Source organism: Talpa occidentalis, unplaced genomic scaffold (assembly GCF_014898055.3).
Source record: "Talpa occidentalis isolate TD23 unplaced genomic scaffold, MPIMG_talOcc4v2.1 talOcc4.2, whole genome shotgun sequence".
Classification (NCBI taxonomy): Eukaryota; Metazoa; Chordata; class Mammalia; order Eulipotyphla; family Talpidae; genus Talpa; species Talpa occidentalis.
Genome location: NW_023602073.1, coordinates 2,274,539 through 2,295,764, shown reverse-complemented (window position 1 = coordinate 2,295,764; position 21,226 = coordinate 2,274,539). Strand labels below are relative to the sequence as shown.

Here is a 21,226-nt window from a genome sequence, read left to right as displayed (position 1 = left end):
ATAACACTTACTGTTGACACTATGTATAACATGATCCTTCATGCAGAACCCTTACCCCAACTCAAATGCTACCCCTAACCTGAGCCCTTAACACTCTGAATCACTAATACCAAATCCAGTCCCACCCAGTCACACAAAGACATCACAAAAATAGAAAACCACAGACCTATACCCTCCACAAAATAATGATATAAAGAAAAATATTCAGCTAACTGCATGTTAAAAGATTTAAGCACCACAAGCATCTTTAAACCCAGAATTTTAAGGGTTGTTCAAACACTAAAAACAAACAAGATAAATCATGTTCATTGTGTCAAGGAAAAACACTGTTAATATCATTTAATGCAGAAAAAATTTTAAACAAAATACAGTGCCCTTTCATGATATCATCACTCTACAAAGTGAGACCCAAAGAAAATCTCCTTAATATAATAAAAAACATTACACAAAACCAATGGCAAGCACCATGGTTCAATGTCCCCCTTGCTTATTTATATTCCACAGATAAATAAAACTACCCAGGAACTTTCACTTTCTGACTTACTTCACTTAACAACCTTACCAAGGCCATCCATTTTGAAAGGTGGTGTTAAATCTTTTTCATAGCAGCGTAGTATTCCATTGTGTATGTAACCCACGACTTCTTTATCCAGTCATCTGTGGGTGGGCACTTAGATTGGCTCCATGTCTTGGCTATTGTGGATAATGCTGCTGTGAATATAGGGGTGCATAAATCTTTTCATATTACACAGTTTTATGTTTGGGGGGGTTCACCACCTAGCAGTGGTGTTGCTGGATCACATGGGATTTCCATAACTATAGATCGCCTCTCCTCTGAAGACACCACTCATTAATTTCCATCATTAACTCTGCAACACCTTACTGCAGAGATCATTTTGAGGTACTGAAAGTGAGGTTTTCAACACATCTCTTCCAACCCAAGTATTTTCATTGCTTTTGAAAACAATAATTTGTGATTCAGTCACTGACTGGTTTACATTCAATTTAAATTGACACTGAATTCTGGCATCTGTCATCACTGTAAAGGTGCATCACAAAGACCTGAGGTGAAAGCTGAGTATCTCTGCCTGACTGATTTTCTGGATTGTGGCCCAGTCTTTCAGTCCCATCCACTCACTACACAAAGATTTTTGTTGGCAGTTGGCTAGTGAGCGCCCACATTTCCTATGTTAATTGTTCTCAAAGATCAGCTGGGAAATGTTGCCTTTCTTAATTTTTTTTTTAAAGATTTGTTCATTTATGCATACAAGAGCTGGGGTACAGGCCAGAGGCGTGTGTATATGGGGGTGAGGGGGTATACCAGAGACAGAGTGGGGAGCAGAACAGGCAGACTGACTGAAATACACTGCTGAGGGGAGCAGTGGGTGAGCCAGGAGAGGTCTGCTGCGCCATGTGGATTGTTCCCTGGCTGGCTGGAGGATCGAACTGGTGCTGCAGTAGGTGTGGACAGCTTCATAGGTTGCATCTTAACCCCTTGCGCCACCTGGGAGGCCCTGCCTTTCTTATTTTTTTTTTATAAATAGGCTAAGAACCCATGGAGAAAACTTTTAAACAAGTGAAAAAACGTTGGGTCCACGTCTGTGTTCAGACAGGCCAGACACAGGCCTCACTTTCTGGGCCCTAAATATAGCAGTGGGTATGTTTCAAAATATTCTCTGTGGGGCCTCCCTGGTAGTGCAGGGGTTAAGTCTCAGCACTATGAAGCTGTCCACAGCCACTGCAGCATGAGTACTATCCCAGCTAGGGAGCTACCCACATGGCGCAGCAGACCTCTCCTGACTCACCCGCCTCAGCAGTGTGTTTCAGTAGATATGCCTGTTCTGCTCCCCACTCTGTCTCTGGTGAATCCTCTCATCCCCTGCACCTCTAGCCTGCACCACAGTTCTTGCATGCACAAATAAATAAATCTTTTTTAAAATATGCATAAATAAATCTTTAAAAAAAAGTACACAGTGAGGGTGCTTTCCTGCCTCCACCTGTCCTGGGGGGTGGAGTCTGGGGGTGTGGGTGGAAAGGGGTGGGACCACCACGAGGGGGTCAGAGGGAGGAAAGCTGCACTGTCTTTTCAGCCCTTCCTGGGAGTGTCTTTATCCAAACACACTCATCTGAACATAGGGAAGTGCAAAGGGACGAAGTCCTGGGTTCACTTCTGCCAGCCCCCCAATAACAGAGTGGGGAGCAGGAGGTTTGGGCCCCATCGTCCAGGGCAGGTAGAGCACTGGGCATTACGTGACAGGTGTGAAAGTTTCTATGGTAGCTGTGTAGGTTAATTTTTCAGTTAGGTTTTTTTTTTAAGATTTATTTATTTGTTTGTTTATTTATTTATTTATGCATATAAGACCTGGGATGCAGGCCAGAGGTGTGGGGAGTGAGAGGACTCCCCAGAGACAGAGTGGGGAGCAGAACAGGTAGATCCACTGAAATCCACTGCTGAGGGGAGCAGCGGGGAGACAGGAGAGGTCTGCTGTGCCCTGTGGGTAGCTCCCTGGCCGGGGTTCAAATTTGAGCTGCAGAGGCTGCGGACAGCTTGATAGCGCTGTCTTTAACCCCTGCACCACCAGGGAGGCCCTGGCATCAAAGCTTCTGTTGTAGATGTTAAGGTTAACTTTTCAGTTAGTTTTTTTTTTTTTTTTAAAGAAAAGGCTGAACAATTTAGAACTTTCCCCAGTCCAGTTTCATCCGTTGACGTAGGAAGACCAGAGTGACGCCGTCTGGTGCGGGAAGGCAGCCAGCTGCCGGGAGCTCCTTCTGTGTATTGGCCTGCTCTCATGCCCCTGGCACACCCCAGTTCTCTTAGTGGGTTCAGGGGCGCATCCCCCCGACACCTGCTAGGGGTGAGCAGGTACAAGAAGGCCCTGCAGGAGAGTGGCTGCGTCCTGCCTCCACCCGATGTCCCATAGACAGCATAGGCACCAGGGACCCCGTACACAAGCTGCCCTGAATGAGTGTGAATAAACTGGACGTGGTGACGGAACATGCCTGCTTCGTCCCTCGGACGCAGGGCCGCTGCCCAGCCTGGCCGATGAACTGTTCCCGCAGCTGTGCTGCTGGATGCTCCTGGTGGACACGGCCTTAGCCATTGGGGCTGCTGTCTGAGGCCCCGTGGACTGGGGCTTGAAAAGCATCCCACGGCGGCTCTCACAGGAGGCTGGACGTCCAAGGTCACAGCCGAGGCCTCCTGGCTGGTGGGTATCCGCTTCTCACTGTCCTGACCAGACAGAAGAGGAGAGGCCAGATAGAGGCTAGACAGAGGCCTGGGGCCTTTATCAGGGCACTGCTGCCGGCCATGGGGCTCCACCTCGTCCCCCCAGAGCCCCACCTAACACCAGGCGCTGGGAGAAGGTGTGTGTGCAGCTCAGCACGACGTTGCCGTGGGGAAACAGGCACGTTGCTCAGCTCATCTTCCTGCTGAGGTGACCGCTCCCCTCCCAGGCCTGACAGCGGATGGGGGACAGGGGCCGCGTTGTCCTGGGTGACGCAGGAATGCCAGACGCCTCCTCCAAATGGCACAAGTTTTCACATTTTACTAAGACCCAGTTTTTACATTTGCAGAGAAATGGAACATTTTATACGATCTTCATTTTCATTGTCACTTCTGGTTGAACCTTCCCCGTCCTGCCGTGTCAGCTGTTCACTGACTGGGGACTCAGGTCCTGTAGGAAATGGGGGAGGCTGTGTCTGGGGGTGGCTGTGAGGCTGTGGCTCCAGCTCCAGCCACGGCTTACAAGTGCCGTCAACTCAGCCCTTTCTGCCTGGTGAGGAGAAGGGACCGGGGCTCACTCTCCACCTGGGACTTCACTGGAGCCTGGCAACGCCCCGCAGAGACGCCCCTGAAGCCGTGGGCCACGTGCACTTGCTCAGCCTTCACCTGGGCCTCAGGTAGAAGCCAACCCCCATCTGATGGGCGAGGAAGTGGAGGTGGGAGAGGCAAGTCCCGGGCCGCAGGACACAGCTCGGACATGGGAGAGGCAGCACGCGCGGGCAGGCCCTGGTGTGCACGCTTAGCTGTCGGTCCTGCTAAGTGAGGGCCGGGCCGCAGGGCCGCATGTCCAGGAAAGTCCAAGAGCAGAGGGTGACGCGGGCACCTACAATCCAGCCCACCCTGAGCTCCAACCTCCCAACTGTACCCCCACGACAGAAAGACAAGACCCATGTCCGGCGCCCAGACAAAGCAGGCTTGGGGCATTTGGGGGCCGATTAGGATAAACAGTGTCGGCCCGTGCACTCGCCAACAAGAAGCAATGAACATCACGAAGTGTTCATAGGTGAGTGGTTTTGTCTCATTTATGAGGCTTTTGTCAAAGTGCAGCCTCCAAAGCTGAGATGAGGCTCTTCCTGACAGTCACCGGCCTGGTCTCTCCCGCTCGCAGCAGGGTTAGCACCAACCCGCCGTGCAGCTGTGCCCAGGTCGCCCCTCAGCCGCTGGTGCCCACTCTGGGGCGCATCGGGGACTGTCACTTAACTTTTGAACCCCTTGCCTCGGCATGTCCTATTTTGTTTTCACCTACACCCACACAGCTTAAGCGAGGCGAGTAGCTCCTCACGGGAGGGCGCTTCCTGAAAGAGCAATTGCCAAAGAAGTGGAGCTGGGACTCCACGCGCCCCTCCGGGGAGCTCACCTGTGCGCCGGGCTCACGCCAGCAGAGGGCACTGCCGAGACCGGCTCCGCGCGGGCTTGCTTGGCTGAGGACCCGCTGTCCGATGCCCGATGCCCGGCTCGCTCGGCCGCAGATGCACCTGCTGAGGCCCAGTCTTGCAGGAAGTGGACTCACGACATGCTGGAAACCAAAGTTTAAAAAAAGATGAACTTTTTATTTTATTTACTTATGTATTAAATTTATTTATTTATGCATACAAGAGCTGGGGTGTAGGCCAGAGGTGTCGGGGGTGAGAGGACTCCCCAGAGACAGAGTGGGGAACAGAACAGGTGGATGGACTGAAATCCACTGCTGAGGGGAGCAGCGGGGAGACAGCAGAGGTCTGCTGCACCCTGTGGGTCAGCTCCTGGGCTGGGATTCAAACTCGTGCTGCAGTGGCTACCGAGGGCTTCCTAGGTTGCACCTCAACCCTTTGCACCACCAGGGAGGCCCCAAGATGAACTTTCTAATATTAAATCCTAAATACAAGAGCAATCCCCTCCACGTTGCCTTGTGTCTTTGAAACTTTAAGTGAACATTCTTGGGGGGATACTGGCTGCCACCGGATACCACAGTGGACCCTGTGGTGAATCCCAGATGTGAGGGGACCCCCTCCTTGCTACCAACCAGCCACCCAAGGACCCCAGCAGGTATTAGAATTTTTTTTAAAAGATTTATTTATGCATACAAGAGCTGGGGTACAGGCCAGAGGTGAGGGGGGTGAGAGGACTCACCAGAGACAGAGTGGGGAGCAGAACAGGCAGATTGAATGAAGTACGCTGCTGAGGGGAGCAGCGGGCGAGACAGGAGAGGTCTGCTGTGCCATGTAGGTTGCTCCTTGACCTGAACTCGTGCTTCAGAGGCTGTGGATTGCTTCATAGTGTGGTGCTTAACCCCTTGTGCCACCAGGGAGGCCCCAGGTCTTAGAATTTCTCTTGATCCCCATCTGTCCACAGGGGTCTGCAGGCAAAGGCCCCGCCCCCCAAGACCACCCTCCACCTCAGTCCTGTAAAGCCAGAGAGACGGGTTTCTCTAAGAAATGAAGCCACCCTTCTGGGTGCAGGAAAGGAGGGCTTCCATTCTCACTGTCACAGACCTGACAGGCGGTACCTGGAGGCACCTGGGGCTGGGCCACCACCTCCACCTACAGCACCTGCTGGGAAGGCAGTGATGGTGACACCTGGCTGGGCCCAAGCTGATCCCACACAGTGATCTCCTGGCAAGGTCTGGGGCCTGGCCAGCTGGCGGCCTCAGGGAGTCAAGGACGCCTCGTTAATCAGCAGGCTGTGGGGTAAAGGCAGCAGGTCCCAGGGCCTTTGAAAGGGGCTGGCAGAGATGGCAGGCAGGGCACAGCGCTCACAGGCCTCCCATCCCCACGGACTGCAGGTCCTGCCTGGGGGCGAGTGGGGGCTGACGAGGAGCTCAGGGCCCCATCCCGGGGCAGGGGTTGGGCACTGCTGCGGTGCCTGGGTGCTGGTGCTGTTGAGGCAGACACGTCGAGGACGCCATTAGGTACCTTCACCTCACATCTTCACCACACATCCCCTTGCCTTCCCCCCCAAAGCCTTTCTCTTGCCCGCACCTTGGAGTCTTCCCCTCTCCTCTGCAGCTCTGTCACAGCACAGCCACAGCCGCTTTTCCTTCACTGCCTGGGGTCTACTGCACCCCAGCTCTGGCTGTGAGCACCTGGAGGGCAGTGCTCCCACATCAGCTGATTTCGCTCAGCTCCTCCTGGTTCTGTACACACAGAAGTGCTCCGTGCTTGGCTGGCGACTTAGATGAGCCCAGGGACACGCGGGGATGGCATTCAATCCCGCTGCTGACCTAAGAGATCTGACCATCCGTGAGGGAACGAGATAGGCTCTCCCAGCCAGGGGCGTGCATGTCTCCCGAGGACACTCCCAGGGGCAGCACAGTCCAGAGGTGGGACAAGGACCTCGGAACCAGGACAGTTTCTTATTCACCATGGATGCCCAGGGCGGTCCCTTCCTCTCTCCAACTCCGAGCAGACTCCCTCTCAAGGGTGCGGGAGGATAAGGGAGACAGAATAGGCAAAGCACCTGGCTCAGGTGAGCTGACCCAGGGGCAGCTGTTGCTAGTGCAGAGCAGAGATGGCAGCCCAGACAGGGGACACACACCGCTTGAAAACTGAGGAGCCAGAATAGAACCTACAGGTGGAACAGGAATAAAACACACAACTGTCAATTGCAAGACAGGTGGACACAGAGGCTGCCAGCCCCTGACAGGCAGGCTCAGACCTGGCCTGAGGGTTTTCTGCCAGATCCATGGCCCCAGCAAGTCACGAAGCAAGCCAGGCATAAGGCCGGGAGGTGGATGTCTGAGCACATACAGAGAGGAGGAGGTGGTGGCACTCCCCTGCAGACACCGGCCCCGCTCAGTGGAATATGTCACAGCTCATGAACATGAGACAAACAGAAACGGACTCCACCGTCGGGAGGCCTGTGCTAGGAGCTGGCCAAGGAGAGGCTGTTGGCCAAGGGGTATGAATCTGGATGGAAGGCTGTGGCCACACAAAGAGAAGTGTCCAGAAATGGTTGAATTGAAGGTGAAACAGAAAAGACCTTTCATTTTTATTTAAAGATTTATTTATTTATGCATACAAGAACTGTGGTGTAAGCCAGAGGTATGGGGGGTGGTGAGAGGACTCCCCAGAGCCAGAGTGGGGAGCAGAAAAGGAGGATCCACTGAAATCCACTGCTGAGGGGAGCAGTGGGAGACAGGTCTGCTGTGCCCTGTGGGTAGCTTCCTGGCCAGGGATCGAACTCATGTTGCAGTGGCAGCTGACAACTTGTCTTTAACCCCTGCACCACCAGGGAGGCCCCAAGACCTTTCTTCTTTTTTCTCTTTTTAAAGATTTATTTGTGCATACAAGAACTGGGGTATAGGCCAGAAGTGTGTGTGTGAGGGGGAGAGGATTCACCAGAAACAGAGTGGAGAACAGAACAGGCAGAGTGGCTAAAGTACACTGCTGAGGGGAGCAGTGGGTGAGTCAGGAGAGGTCTGCTGCGCCATGTAGGTGGCTCCTGGGACGGGGATTAAACTCACACCACAGAGGCTGCAGATAGCTTCACAGCGCTGCGCTCAACCCCTTGTGCCACCAGGGAGGCCCTACCTTTCATTTTTAATGGTTCTAAAAGACAACTCAGGGCCTCCCTGGTGGCGCAGGTGGTTGAGCGCTGCACTGTGAAGCTGTCCACAGCCTCTGCAGCACCGATTTGATCCTGGCCGGCTGGTGAGATTCCCACATGGCGCGGCAGACCTCTCCTGTTGCACCCACTGCTCCCCTCAGCAGTGTATTTCATCAGTCTGTCTGTTCTGTTCCCCGCTCTGTCTCTGGTGAATCCTCTCACCCTCCTGCGCATCTGGCCTGTATGCTGGTTCTTGTATAAATAAATAAATCTTTTGAAAAAATGACATCATTTAAAAAAATAAATAAATAAAAGACAACTGACTAAAGCAAAAGTGGTAGTGTGAGCTGTACACAGTTATGCTTACGTGGAAGCAGAATGTATGCCAACTGTAGCCTGGAAGTTAGAAGCGGGGAGCTGGAGGGTAGCGTGTACGGAGAGCAGTATGACTGATCAATGAAGAATGATCAGAAGCCCTGCGACTGGCCAGAGGTTGTCGGCAGCAGGGTCACCCTCTCCTCAGGCTCCCGCCTTCCCAAGAACATTCTCCTCGGGAGCCACAGACTAACTATGAACAGACTCACTGAATAGACTCGTACTCTAAAGGGCTTCCACAAACTTAAAAGAATTGAAGCCAGATGAAGGACATTTTCTAATCAGAGAAGAATTAAACCATAAATCAACAACAAGGAGACATCTGCAAGCACCCCAATGCTTTGGGAATGACAATACCCAGGGGAGGTAGAAGATGTTTTGAATTGAATACAAATGAAAACACATACATCAAAGATGTGTGGGTGCAGCTAAAGCTATACTTAGAGGAAAATGCATGGTAGGATACGTATGCTTACATCAGAAAAGCAGTCAGTAATCTCAGTTTAAAAAATTAGAACAGGCCCTCCCTGGTGGCACAAGGGGTTAAGACGCAAGCTATGAAGTTGTCCGCAGCCGCTGTGGCGCAGGTTCGATGCCTGGCCGGCCAGGGAGCTGCTAGCATAGCACCGCAGACCTCTCCTGACTTGCCTGCTTCTCCCCTCAGCAGTGGGTTTCAGTGGATCTGCCTGTTCTGTTCCCCACTCTCTCTCTTTGGTGGATCCTCTCACCCCACCCCCCGCACCTCTGGCCTGTGCCCCGGCTCTTGTATGCATAAATGAATACATCTTTAAAATAAAAAAATAAAAAATTAGAATAATAAGCAAAGTAACCCAAAGCAAGAGGAGGAAAATAAGAAAGGAAGGGCAGAAATTAACAAAATTAAAAACTGAAAACAATAGAGGAAAAACAAAGAAATCAGAAGCTGATTCTTTGAAAAGACGGATGAAATTGATAAACCTCTTGCCAGGTTAAGCATGGACAACAGAGGACTCAAGCTGAGCAGGAAGGTCTCAGGACAGGCCTGGACAGGACTCAAGGACAAAATTCTCTCCCATGGGCTGATAAACAGGAGAGTAAAAACCTGAGGCCTCCAGGCCTGGATACTTGCTGTCAGAAATTTCTACTGTCTTTTTCTCCCCCCCATTTCTGAGCTATCTTCCACAGCTTATCGAGTCGGCTGCCATGGGAAAAAAGGGAGTTGCAGGCCCAGAGGAACAGAGTCAACGACCTTGAGAGCAGGCTGGTTCACACAGGAGCCACGGGCTCGGCCCCCGTGAGATGCTCCCCTTGGGAATGGTCACAGTTTGCCCCCCCCAGAGCTGCAGCTGGGCACCCAGAAGCAGCAAAATAATGGATGTCAGCCAACTGCACTCTCCTCGGCCAATAAAGTTTAGTCCCTTTGTTCCCAAATTCCAGTCCTAAAACCTACACAGACTCCTGGCTCCCGCACCTCCCCAGTCCCTCTCCTGCTCAGAGGGGTCCCCCCGCACCCCCAGTTATCTTTCCTTGATCTGCTGCTGACTCCTTGCCTGCCCTCACCATGTGTCTGTGGGGTCCTCTTCTCAATCTCCATGGGTGGGTGGGGGGTCTCGAATGTCTTTCCCCAGCCTGGGGCAGGAACCCTGGGTCCATCTCTTTGCCTGTGTTGTAAGAAGTTAGGAGGGGGCTGAGGGGCTGCAGAGCTGCTCCCTTGTTTGGTGACAAAATGACCAATTGTAGACACTTACAGGCCATAAAGGAACATAAAGGAAGATCAGCGTTATGCAGAGAAATGTGACACTTCAGATCAAATGGACAAACCCTGGAAAAGGCAGAGTCACTGGAGAGGAGTGAGCTGAGTTGAGAGGCCGTGTGTCCACTCAAGACAATTCACACTAACATTATTCTAAGAGAGAAGGGCCTCCCTGGTGGCCTAGGGGTTGAGTGTCAGTGCTATCACCTCTATGCCTGACATAACCACACGGCTCAGCAGATCTCTCCTGTCTCCCCGCTGCTCCCCTCAGCAGTGTATTTCGTCAGTCTGCCTGTTCTGCTCCCCACTCTGTCTCTGGTGAACCCTCTCACCCTCCCCCCAACCCTGCGCCTCTGGCCTGTATCCCAGCTTTTGTATGCATAAATAAATAAATCTTTTAAAAATAATTAATTAAAAAGAAAAAGAAAATAGCAGAATAATGACTCTCAGGAACACAGAGGCAGTACGTTCTCAACCAGACGTCAGCAAACGGTTCGTAGCAACACAGATGGGACTGGAGGGGATGACATTAGGTGAAATAAGTCAGAAGAGAAATACTGGGTGATTTCTAAGCCCCCTGTGGGAAGCAAAGAAGGTGGAACAGCCCGAACAATTGTGAAGGGGAAAGTGGGAAACTTACCAGCACGTCCGGGACACACTGCACACACGGGCAGCCGATCGTGGACAGATTCGAAGGCAACTGGGGGCAAACGGGTAGTCTCTTCAAAGACACGGTGCTGGGGAAACTGAAGCGCCGATGGAAAAGGGAAGAAAAGAAGAAATGAGCTTTTTGAGTCCTCCAGCGCCAAGCACCGAAACTAACTGAAATTTACATAAAATCTACCTAAAACAGAACACCGTGACTTTCCTAGGAGAAAATTCAGGGGACATGTTGTCATCTGTGAGGGCAAATACTTTCCGTAGACAACACCCAAGCACAACCCACAGACGCATCTCCTGGCCTTCGGAGCTAAGAATTTCTCTTTGAAGGACGTGGTTACACAAAAGGAAGACAGAAACACCTGTACCGCTCATACCCGAGAAAGAACTTCTGTTTGCCTCCTAACTCCATGGACTTCATTTTGGTGATTTTTCTGGTCACTGGAGCAAGTGAAAATTATGCTGGGGCGAGCAGCCACACCAGAGCCAGATAAACACGTCACCTCTCAGGCCCCTTCACATCGGGCAAACTGGTAACAGCCACGTTGAGATAAACACAGACAGTATTTCAGCTACTTTTTACAGTGTTGCTTAATGCAAAATGATGGCACCCTGTGTTCATGGGAGTCCAGTGACTTTGGGGGCTCAGTTTGATCTAGCCTTGTCCTCGCTGTTCTGAAGATCTGGTTTAATGGGACTCCCCGGTGGCGCAGCGGTTGAGAGCTGGGCTGCAAAGCTGCCCGCAGCCTCTGCAGCGCCGGTTCGATCCCCGGCCGGCCACCAGCGAGGGTCCCACATGGCGCGCAGACCTCTCCTGCCGCCCGCTGCTCCCCTCAGCAGTGTACTTCGGTCCTTCTGCCTGCTCTGCTCCCCGCTCTGGCTCTGGTGAATTCTTTCACCCTCCCGCGCTTCTGACTGTACCCAGTGCATGTATAAATAAATAAATAAATAATTTTTTTTTAAAAAAAAATTAAAAAAGAAAAGATCTGGCTTAATGATTTAGACTATGCCAAAATGACAAATTAGAAATTTCCTCTCTCCATAGCAGCATTATTTTTTTAAAGATTTATTTATTTATGCATATAAGAGCTGGGGTACAGGCCAGAGGTGCGGGGGTTTGAGAGGACTCACCAGAGTCAGAGTGGGGAGCCGAACAGGTGGACCCACTGAAATCCACTGCTTAGGGGAGCAGCGGGAAGACAGGAGAGGTCTGCTGTGCCATGTGGGTAGCTCCCTGGCCGGGGATTGAACGTGTGCTGCAGTAGCTGCTGATAGCTTCATAGTCCAGAGACTTAACCCCTTGCACCACCAGGGAGGCCCCATAGCAGCATTATTTAGCTGCCACAGCTAGCACATGGAAGTAGGCTAAATGCCCATCAGTAGGTGAGTGGATCCAGCAGATGGGTCCATCCACAGGTGGACACTGTCCAGCCCCAGGAACAACAAAAGGCTGCCTTTCCTCCAAAATGGAAGGAGCTGGATGGGGTGGTGTGCAGAAAGGCAAGGCAGAAAGATAAAGCCCAACAGGGGCCTCCCTGGTGGCGCAACCTATGAAGCTATCGGCAGCCACTGCAGCATGAGTTTGATCCCCAGCCAGGGAGCTACCCACATGGCGCAACAGACCTCTCCTGACTCTCCCACTGCTCCCCTCAGTAGTGGATTTCAGTTGATCTGCCTGTTCTGTTCCCCATTCTGTCTCTCACCCCCCACACCTCTGGCCTGTACCCCAGTTCTTGTGTGCATAAATAAATAAATCTTTAAAAAAAAACAACAGATAAAGCCCGAGAGTGGCTATCACATAGCAGACAATCCCCCAAAGTCAACTATTTACAAAAACCAGTGGACATTAATAAACACCATGGGGGTTCTGCGGTTAAGAGGGAGGGGGAAGGACGGGGAGACATAGGAATGGGTGTGGGGGAAATAAAAGCTCCAAGAAACAAAAAAGAAGGAAAATAACAGTGAAATGAAGAGTCAGAGTTCATGGAGGAAAATAAGGAGGAGGGTTCTGAGGTCAGAGGTGGTTGGGAACTAGGGAGCTGCTCCCGTGTCGGGGGAACGCGGGGAAGGAGAAAGAAGCAAACCCTATAACAGGTGTCCTTGGAACATGAAATCTAGCCATGTGTTTGGACACCCTAGGAAAACTGAAGCTAGCAGAATGGATGTCCTCTGTCAGTTCGGCTTCTGAAAATACATGGTAGCCGGGTCAAGCGGCAGTGCTGGACGCCCAGGGGCCCTACTCCAGGGCCCCGGCGAGCCCCTCCCCCAGTGAACCCCGCCGCTGCACCCCCCCCCCATGCCTCCCTCTGCTCATCTCCTCTGCAGACAGGGGCTGAGAGTTCAAGCGGCTGATTCTCTCCCATGAAGACTTTACCAGCTGACCTGGGGAGGTCTCTGAGGCTGTCCTGCTCCTCCGACCCCCACTGTCTCGTAATTTGAAGGTTAATTTGCAACCTGTCTCTGGCAGATAAAGGACTTTACCTAGTCTCATCCGAACGTGGGCTTCTTTTTCTATTTGATTTTCCTTTTCCCTCAGTGGAGTAAAGGCTGTTGACCTGTGCCCCGGCCGGTTCCAAAGGACGCCAGTTTGCTTTGCACTGTTTGCAGGAGCGGAGGGGTCAGGCCCTCCCCGCTGCTGGGGGCTGACTCCTGGGGCAGGAGGGCAGCTGGACCTGGGACTCAGCGTGGCCTGGGCCACAGAGGGATGGGGCATCTGCAGAAGCTCCTTAGCAAGGTCCAAAGTGACACAGAACTTGCTACACAGTGTGCAGGTGCTGGCAAGGTTGGCGAGCAGCAGGACCCCAACACATGGGGTCCCCAGGATCACAGGAGTCAAAGTTCAGGACTACTCATGTTGCCCCAAATCTGCTCTGGGGGTGTTGCCCTCCACGGCCACGGAGCTTCCAGGAGAGAAACGGTGGGCACTTGGCACCTGCACCAGGCCCTGTTGACCCCCCGCAGGGAGGCCAGGACACGGGACACAGAGGACCATGGAGGTGTCACCTTAAGCAGCAAGAAAATACAGAAAAATGCAAAGGAGCAGGCAGAAATCAGCTCCCGGGCCACGCCCGCAGCGAGGGGGGTCTGCTCCACGGAGATCTGCAGGCCTGGACTGATGGTAGCTGGGCAGAACCGGACACGCCAGCTTCCCTGCTGGACTGTGCTAGGCTCGGACTCAGCAGCACTGGGGCAGCCGGCGCCTCCTCACAGGAAAGCTGGACCCTTCCCCCAAGTGCTGTGGACAGCTGGGTGCTGGCAGGTGCGGGAGTGAAATGGGCCACGGCCATGCTTCTCCCCATCCTCATTCCTACGAGTACCACGAAGTGGGTGTCCGTTTAGGCACGAGCCTGCCATCAGCCAGCAATGACAATGACTGTGACTGTCATTAGACGGCCACAGGAGGCTGAGGCTGCAGGAGGTGAACAGAGGGCAGGTGTGTCTGGCCTGTCCATGGCCTGGAAAGAGTCAAATGAGCATTTCAAGTCAAGTTCTGACCCCAGCTGAGCCCTTGTAGGATGACGTTCATCACGAGTTGCCTTGACAGAACTTGCTCTAGTTTGGTGACCAACCAAGACAGTGGCCAGACGTCTGTACTCGCCGGCCAGCTAGTTCAACCAGAGGCCCAGTGGTGCTTTACTCAAAAATTCCCCGAGACTCATGGCCCCTCTGAGGTCTGGCCTGCTCCCTTGACAAGGCCAGCTCCCTGAACTCTTCTGTGCATGTTGTTTTCCTTTTCGGGACTTCTGCAAATAAAACAAGTTATTTGAAAGTCACGATTTTTAGCTGGAACGGGGCTGATGCAATAAGCCATGGGCAGTGCCCGTCAGAGCACCCGTTGGTCCTGGCGGCCGCGCCGGGTCTCCACGCCCTAGTGCTTCCTTGCTCATCTCCAGATCGCGGCCTCCCACAGTGTGGGTTTCTAAAGCGTCACTAGTCCTCTGCAGCATAGGTGCCTGAAGGTGGGGAGGGGAGGTTTCTGGAAGGATTCTGGGCAGTCAACCAAGGTGCGATGGTGCTACCTGAGGCACGTCTGCAGCCTCCAGGGCAGAGGGTCACCAAGGAGGCCAGAGCCTGCATCCCCAGGGAAATGCCACTTGGACGTGTTCTAGAGGCCAGGTAGAGCCCCTGGGGCTAGCGAGAGCTGCCAGTTTTAGAGAAACCGTGGGGGTGGGGGAAGGGTCCCCTGGAGATGCCCCCAATAAAACGCCAAGTGAAGGGTGTTTCAGAGCACCCGCAAGCTGCAGGGAAACAGGAGATGGTGGGGTGGGGGTGGAGATGAAGGAGGAGGTGAAAAGCTGGATCGACCAAGCACAATGTTTAACAAAGGCCGGACGGCACCCGGCAGTGGTGACAAAGAAGGGGGGGATGATTTTTAAGGCGTTGTATTTTAAAGAATCTCATCTGTAGCAAGCCATACCGAAATATTTATAGATAAGCTATTACATCTGGGATTTGCGTCAAAATAACAGCAGGGGGAGGGAGGGCTCCCTGGTGGCGTAGGGGTTAAAGACAGCGCTATCAAGCTACTGCCAGCCGCTGCTGCAAGAGTTGGATCCTCGGCCAGGGAGCAAGCCACAGGGCGCGGCAGACCTCTCCTGTCTCTCCACTGCTCCCCTCAGCAGGGGACTTCAGTCAATCCACCTGTTCTGTTCCCTGCTCTGTCTCTGGTGAGCCCTCTCGCCCCCCACACCTCTGGCCTGTATCCCAGTTCTTGTATGCATAAATAAATAAATCTTTTTTAAAAATCAAAAAAGAAAAAAAGAAAATCACCAGCTTCAGAATGACTGATAATGAGGTTGGTCTCTGCTTCTCTCACTCTCACTGTGGACCTGTGTGTTTCTGGCAGTGAAGGGGGTGTGCCCACATGCTTGGTGCGCCCCCCACACACACACTGCCAGGGAGCCTGGCTGGGGGGCTGTGTGATCCCCGCCCACCCCCTCCCCCAGACATAAGTGCTTCGGTCTTATCAGCAAAGTCCCTTTCCTCAACTGATTTCTAGGCTTCAAGTTGGGTTGGAGGTTTGCAACACAAAAGGGCTGGCTGGGGGGCTCTTCCTGGTGGTGCAAGGGGATAAGCATAGCACTAAGAAGCTGTCCAGCAGCCTCTGCAGCACAAGTTTGATGCCCCGCCAGGGAGCTACCCACATGGCGCAGCAGACCTCTCCTGTCTCCCCGCTGCTCCCCTCAGCAGTGGATTCTAGTACATCTGCCTGTTCTGTTCCCCACTCGGTCTCTGGGGAGTCCTCTAACCACTGTCCCCTGCCCCCCCACCCCGGCCCCCGCACCTCTGGGTGCACCCCAGCTCTTGTATGCATAAATAAATAAATCTTAAAAACAAAAGGGCTGGGGAGGCAGCTGAGGGTTAACCTCTGGCACAGAGAGAAGCCCTGTCTGGCGGGCAGCCAGGCCACTGCAGGGCCTCAGGGAAGGGTGGCCCAGCCTCCCTGGCAGCTGTCGTGATTCCCCGGTGTCCCCTTCCACAAATCTGTCCCCTTTTTTTAAATGTTAAAAAAAAAAAGAAGAAAGAAATGCGCGATCCCACTGTGTGCCTGCAACTTAGAAAAGATTTTTCAGAAAGGATAAGGGAAGGAATTGAATGACACTGCAATTCCATTGAATTCCGGCGATTGAATGACACTGTCCTGTATCAAAGACAAAACCATGGAGTGAGTGAGATCGGCTAACAGGCAGGACAAAAAGACAAAGTAGGTGACCCCACGCTGAGGGGTGCCAGGCCCTGGCCTCACATCAACAGCAGCCCTGCCCCCGCCACACACCTGCCACCTTCCTCCCTTCCCACAAGCCAGAGCTTGTAGCTGAGGCCTGCTTGCTCTGTGTCCTCTGCCGGGGGCCGGGGGAGGGGGTGCGGCTGCCCTGTGTCCCGTGGGGAGCAACAGCCGCTGGTCCTGGCCTGCACTCAGCTCTGCCCTTCACAGGACTTCTTGACCTAACGTTCCTCATCATCTTCCTCCTTCCCACTAAGCCATGAGCCTTGTCAAAGAAAGGCTCTCCTCACATTGCTCCAGGCCTTCCTCGAGGCATTCACCCCACCGCCACAGGCACACTTTCGGGGAAGGGCAAACACCAGCTATTTGAGAACTTGCAGGCACCAAGTCACCGCTGCTGTCACAGCCACTCAGCAGCACCGGGAGCTGCCAGGGCGAGTGTCAATGAATGGATGTGGCCGGATCCTCACAAAACTTTATTTACAAAAGCAGGCGGCTGCGGGGGTCTGACCGTGGCGTGGCTGCAGGACCCATGAGGGTCCCCCGTCACCCCTTTCTGCCAGATCAGCCGTGTGCACGCAGATGCTCCTCTATAAATTTGAGCCCTGAGCTGCCTGCAGGGACTCGGGGGTCCCCTGCGGGGCTCCTGTTCATCCCACTACTTTGCATTTCTAAACTCACAGGCGCAGGGCTTTCTGGACACAAAGAGAGAGGGAGTGGCTGAGGAAAGCACATGATCCCAGAGTCTCTATTATGAGTCCAAGATACAGATACTCTGGAGAACGGCCTTAGACTGCTTTAAAGCCACAATCAGCTATAAAGGAGGCTTTTCCTCAGCATGAAATACCAAGATGCTACTTGTCCGAAGAAGGGATGCTTCTGAAGAAGATAAGTGCACAAAAAGGAAATCAACTCTCTCGGAAGCAAGACCGCCCGCTACCTTGGTGCTGATGCAGCCGGAGGGCAGAGGTGGGGAGCATCGTGACTGGAGGACACTGGACCAGGGGCCCAGTCCATCTTCTCTGCCTTCTTCACCTTCAAGATATGAACTGAACGTGCCAAATCTAGAGCGGTCTGAACTCAACTTCAAGTTTCTGAGATGATGCAATGGGGGGTGGGGGTGGGTGCCAATGCCTGGCACGCTCAGCTGTGCACACCTGGTTGTGCAGCTAGGTCTGAGGCGGGGGCTCCGTGCCCACTGGTCTTACGCTCGGAAACACAGGCCAGGTCCAGCTTTGCTGTGGCCTGTTAGCTAAAGCTACGTGGTGGGTGCCCCCTGCCTGTCTCCACGAAGGGGCACAAGCCAGGGACAGAAGGTGGCCAAGACACAGTAGCAGTAGAAGGTGTCAGCCACAGTAGCAATGACCAGAACAAAAGTCGCCTCTGGACAAAGCAGTAACTTCAAAGCAAGACAGAGAGCAAGGGTTACGGCCTTGCGAAAACTCCCGGTTCCCAGAAGGTAAGACGAAATGGATAGAGTGAAATCTAACAGGGCTCCTTGTTCTCCTCACACACTGACAGTGTCAGCCGGATACCCAAGCCTGCTCAGACTTTCTCTGCACAAATCCTTGAAAATGTGGGGCCTCCCTAGTGGCGCAAGGGGTTAAGATGCAACCTAGGAAGCTAGCAGCAGCCACTGTGGCCTGAGTTCCATCTCCAGCCAGGGAGCTGACCCACATGGCATAGCAGACCTCACCTGTTTTCCCGCTGCTCCCTCAGCAGTGTATTACAGTCAGCCTGCCTGTTCTGTTCCCCACTCTGTCTCTGGTGAGTCCTCTCACCCCCCCCAACTCTGGCCTGTACCCCAGCTCTTGTATGCATAAATAAATCTTTAAAAAAAAAGGGGGGGAAGAGAATGAGATAGAGCAAGTTAGTGATGGCATGTGGAATGTTTCTTGCTAGCTAAGTGGTCAGCGGGTACGACACCACCCCATTCTGGGTCCACAGAGGCAGAATCACTGTTTCTGTTTAGTGAGGTACTGGCAGGCAAAACCTCTCTCTGGCCTTTGGTATCTCCCTTGTCCCTTTATTGTAGTGACAAGGAAAGCCATAAAATAATATTTTTAAGAATTAGATGAGAGAGATGACTTTTGGGATCTTTACCTGGCCCTGTTGGTGGGTATGTTTTAGAGAATAAAGGTAAATAATGATCCGGTAGTGGGAGGCAGAGAGCTGAGGCACAGGCTCCTTGTGGGTACACTGACAGCTTTTCAGGCAGAGCGGCCTTGACGGGCCATTCCTACAAGCAAACAGCAGTGCTCTGGGGCCCCGGCTGCCATACTTTCCCAACAGAACTGTCAGGAAAATGAAGGAAACGTTCCCTGAGTAGATGACAGGCTTGTTTGCAAAATGTGGGCTGCCTGCCTGCAACAGCACCAGCCCTGGTGCTTGTTAAAAACTCCTATTCCTGCCTGCACCTGAGGCTACCTGAACAGGTAGGTGCCAGGTATCTGTAGTTAATGAATCCCCAGGGTGATGTGTGTGCAAAAGTGTCTGAGACTCACTCCTAGGATTAAGAATTCACCTCCTGGGGCTCCCTGGGGGTGCAGGGGTTAAAGACAGCCCTATCAAGCTATTGCCAGCCACTCCAGCACAAGTTCAATTCCAAGCCAGGGAAATACCCACATGGTGCAGCAGAACTCTCCTGTCTCCCTGTGCTCCCCTCAGCAGTGTGTTTCAGTGGATCCACCTGTTCTGCTCCCCACTGTCTCTGGGGAGTCCTCTCACCCACTGCGCTTCTGGCTTACACCCCAGTTTTCTATGCATAAATAAATAAATCTTAAAAAAATTCACCTCCTACCGATACAGTGAAATGCAGATCCCGGATTTTTACAGTCCAGTGCTCAAAGATCGTAGAAACTGTTGTTATGGCTTCGAGAACAAAAGATAGTACATGCAAGAAAAAATCTGGAAAATATAATAGAAAAAAATCATTCCATGATGCTGCTATGGGCAGGAGGCACAATGAATGGTGGAGACTAATTGGGGGGATTCCCTGCCAGTCTTGTGATGTTCCACATGGGGCATTGTGGTTCTGAAGACAGAGGGTGGGGTCGTTTGCTCTCAAGGTGCTCCTGTTCCCGCCACAACGCCTGGCAGAGGCCCACTCCTGTCTGCTGAATGGACAATGGAATGCAACTGGCCTCAAAATGTGTATGTGGTCTTGGTCCCATTGATATGTAACAGGGGGGTCCCCAGGAAAGGGGGAAGTTCCAGGTTTCCTGCCCCACCCAAAGGAGGATGGAGCTGAGCAGGGAGAAGCTGGAGAGGAGACAGAGGAAAAAAAGGAAGCAGGATGGAGCCAGAAGTGATACTGAAGGCCAGCCTCAGTTTCCCCCAGTCAATGAAAGGAAACAGAGTTTGAGTAAAAGGAAAGTGGTTTAATTTGTGGACAAAGGAGGAGGGTGGCAGACTCATGTCTGACAGACCACTGGGCAGAGGGCAGGGGTCTTTATGCAAAGGGGAGAAGAGGGGAAGATGGGTGTGGGTCTGCAGAGGGGAGGGGGATGGGGTTGGCATGGAGACGGGAGGGCGCCAGCTTGCTTTTCTCCAACAGCTGATGTTTAACTCCCTTTTCCTTGAAAGGCAGGAGGACTTGTTATCTAAAGACAAACCTGTCAAACAAGGGGGTAATTGCAAGAAATATGGAGGAAAGATAAACTTGTTAATGCTTATCTGGGAGACAAAGTTGTTAATGCTTATCTTTGAGACTTCATAAAGACGGCAAACTTGTCAAATAAGGGTGAAATTGCAAGAGATGGGGGAAGACAAACTTGTTAATTCTTAGAGACCAGCAATTTGTAACTGCATCAGAAGGAGCCCTGGAGGAGGCACACGGAGCAGGGAGACACGTGAAGAAACTGCGCTTGCCTTGTGGTCATGGACGGGGTGACACAGATGTGGGTGAGACCCGTGGGGAGGGGACCATGGCGGGTTTTGTGTTGATTTTGATTTTGCTCTTTTCCTCCCAGACTTGTCTGGTTGTTTCTGACCCTTTTCTGTGGGTCCCCGCTGGAAGGTGCTTCAGACAGTGGCAGCTTTGGGGCCTTGTTCTGGGCCAGTCCTGCTTGGGTGGACTTTTACCACAAGGGTCGGGGCAGTTTGGGAGCTTGACTTAGAAATTAGTATTGTTTCTTCATTGTATTAAAGTCCCTTCCCACTAAAGTCTCATACGCTTTACGGTGATGCTGCGGATGGCAGACCTGCTTAGAGCAGGCAGGTTTGCGGGGTCTGGGGTGCCCCCCTGCCCTGTCACAGACACCCTCTATTTAAACGTGCTGCCCTCTGTCTGCACAGCCATAGCAACAATGCCCTGCGTTGGGCAGAACGTCCTTTTCTGATTCTCCCCGCACGGATCAGACCCCATTTGCGCAGCCTCTCCGGGGTCCGGCCCCACACTGTGTCCACAAGGTGCGGTGCACAGACCGGGGCGCCCGGGGAGGCCGCGGGGGCCGGGCGGGGCCCCGCAGCAGTGTGGGGGCTGCCGGCGAGGGGTCGGCGACACCTGCCTGCTGCTGTCACCCTGAGGGGCTCACCTGACGTTAAGCCTCAGCGGCTCCAGGAAGCCCGGGGCCCGAGGGGAGCAAGCGGGGTCCCGGGGGAGGAGCGGGTCCGCGCGGGGAGGGGCGTGGCGAGACCTGGGGGCGGGGCCAGAGCCGAGCACGTGGTCGGCCGGGGCGGGGCGAGATCTGGGGCGGGGCCAATGGGCGGGGCGAGGCCAGTGGGCGGGGCGAGACCTGGGACGGGGGCGGGACCGGGGCCGCAGCACGCGGGCAGCCGGGCCGGGGGCGGGGCGATGCCGGGGGGGCGGGGCCGGCGGCCGTGAACGTTGGGCCCGCGAATGGGCGCCGGCCGGCGGGGGCGTGGCGGGGGCGTGGCGGGGCGTGGCGGGGCGTGGCGGGGGCGTGGCGAAACGGCCCGGGGAGCC

The 21,226-nt window shown here is 53.4% G+C and overlaps 1 long non-coding RNA gene across 5 annotated transcripts in view; it reads right to left on the bottom strand.

Annotated features, from left to right (window-relative positions):
- Positions 1-376: 376 nt before the first annotated feature.
- LOC119251609 (uncharacterized) overlaps positions 377-21,226 on the bottom strand; it is a 35,275-nt gene continuing 14,425 nt past the window's right edge. For 2 of the 5 annotated variants that reach the window (XR_008552950.1, XR_005126514.2), the window contains exons 2-3: positions 10,555-10,660; positions 377-4,799 (exon numbers count right to left, since the gene is read on the bottom strand). This is a non-coding gene — a long non-coding RNA (uncharacterized LOC119251609). Of the gene's footprint in view, positions 4,800-10,554; positions 10,661-13,055; positions 13,130-19,099; positions 19,207-20,834; positions 20,886-21,226 lie in introns of those variants that run through there. The other 3 variants (XR_008552948.1, XR_005126513.2, XR_008552949.1) reach the window with 3 other exon arrangements.